The sequence below is a fragment of the Castanea sativa genome, chromosome 10, assembly GCF_040712315.1.
Source record: "Castanea sativa cultivar Marrone di Chiusa Pesio chromosome 10, ASM4071231v1".
Lineage (NCBI taxonomy): Eukaryota > Viridiplantae > Streptophyta > Magnoliopsida > Fagales > Fagaceae > Castanea > Castanea sativa.
Window position 1 is genome coordinate 531,006 of NC_134022.1, and position 2,470 is coordinate 533,475.

Here is a 2,470-nt window from a genome sequence, read left to right on the forward strand (position 1 = left end):
ACCATGTATTTCTCCATTATTGTCAGCTCTCTTGATTAGCCCATTTAGGCCTTCAGTACAAAGCTGAAAAATAAAAGGTGATAGTAGGTCACCCTGTCTTATTCCACGAGTAGGCTGTATCATCCCACAAGGCTCTCCATTCACCAACATTGAATACGAAACAGTTTTTACACACCCCATTATCAATTGGATCCACCTTTCATTGTAACCCATCTGCCTCATCAATGTTTCCAAGAAACCCCAATCTACCTGATCATAAGCCTTACTCATGTCTAATTTGATCGCCATAAAACCATGAGTATTTGACTTAAAATTTTGCAAACTATGAAGGGTTTCAAAAGCTACAAGGATATTGTCAGAAATTAGTCTATCCTTTGTGAAAGCTGATTGGTGTTCAGTTATAATAGAGGGTAATAATTTTTTCAACCGGTTGGCCAAAACTTTGGAGTAGATTTTGTATAGCACGTTGCAGAGACTAATTGGGCAGAATTGATGAGCATATTCTGGCTTATTTGTTTTAGGAATGAGAGTAATAAAAGTGTGGTTAAGGGGGAAGGTAGGGTACCTGAGTTCAACCATGCCAGAATGGAGGTAGTGACATCCTTCCTCAATGTGCCCCAAAAATGCTGGTAGAAGAGTGGAGGCATTCCATCGGGTCCAGGAGCTTTAAGTGGTGCCATTTGATGTAAAGCCTCCTCCACTTCTTTTTCATCAAAATCCTTACTTAAAACGGCATCCATCTCTTCATCAATAATATTAGGTACACATGATAATACACCTTGGGGCATAAAATGGTCAGTTGAGGTAAATAAGTTTTTGAAATAATTTACCATAACTGTGGATATATCATTCGGTTGGTCCCTCCATCTATCCTTCTCATCCCTAATTCCCTCAATCATATTTTTCCTATATCTCCTTGTAGTACAACTGTGAAAATATTTGGTATTTCTATCCCCTTGCCGTGCCCATAGAACCCTTGATCTTTGGGCCCATATAATAGTTTCTCTCTCCAACAACACCTCAATCTCCCTTTTTAATTGCCTAATCCAATGGTTGTTCCTACTAGCCATGGCTTCAGTTTCAACCTTAGCTAAATTCTTCTTCAGCCGATCCAATTCCTTTCTCACGCTACCAAAAACATTTTTGTTCCACGACCCTAAATCTTTCCCACACTTGTCTACTTTGGCCAGAATAGAATCAGCAAACCCAAGATCCCCAACACTAGTCCATGCAGCCTGCACCACTTCCTCACAACCCGAATGTGGCAGCCACATCTCTTCAAATCGAAATAATTTTTTCCGGGTAGAAGGATCAATACCCTAAAAAACAATATGAAGAGGGCTATGATCTGATGAATCACAACGAAGATGATACACCTTTGTTCCTGGAAACTTCAAAAACCAACTGTTTGTTGCCAAACATCTATCCAGTCTTTCCCATATTGAATTACCATTTTCGAAGTGTCTACTCCATGTATATTTTGGACCTAGAAAACCCAAATCCATAAAGCCGCACTCATCAATCACATCTCTGAATTGTTGCATCTGGTTATGAGATCGAGTTGCTCCTCCCAATTTTTCATCCTGTCTAACAATTTCATTAAAATCGCCACAACACAGCCATGGCTTCTCTGGATTTGAATTTAGCCTCCTAAGCTTATCCCAAGCTTCAAACCGCCTTGCTGTTTCTGGCTCACCATAAAAACCGGTTAACCGTCATTCATTTTCCAAACCTTTATCAATAACAGCATCAATAAAATTTTTATCTGATCCTTCTATAGTCAAATTGATCGTAGACCTCCAATAAAGAACCAAACCACCACTGCACCCCACTTTAGGCAGCACCCAACGATGATCAAAATTAATACTATTCTGAATGAAATCTAGCCTTGCTTCATCTGTAAGAGTTTCGGCTAAAAACACTACAAAGTGATCTTTTACCTGTACTAATTCCACGAGCTCTCTTCCTGTACGTAGGTTCCCAAGCCCACAACAGTTCCATGCTAAGCAACTCATTGCTGTTGGCGGGGCTGACTGTTAGCCTCTGCCAATAAAAAATTGTTTGCTCATCATTATGGAGAAACTGGATGTGTTTAGAAGGCACCTCAAGTTGATGCTCTGTTTCATAACAATATTTTCTTTAATAACAATATTTTCTTTAAAAAACTTCTTATTTGTTTGATTGTTTATTTATTAATTGACATTAAATGTAATGGTGATGGACTAAACTCATACATTTTAAAACATTTAGATGGTTTTTATTTTATAACTCATAAAGGTCCAAAAATAACACATACCAAGTACAAGGCGGGTTGGCCTTGATTATATTATTAATAGCAAAGAATTGTTAACACATGAAACAAATAAATAACAATTGTTCCTTTGCTATGGTGTTTCCATAAGCACACGTTCCTCTGTCTCAGCCCCTGTATTCTGACCATTCAATACTGGTGATCCCTTCTCGCTACCAC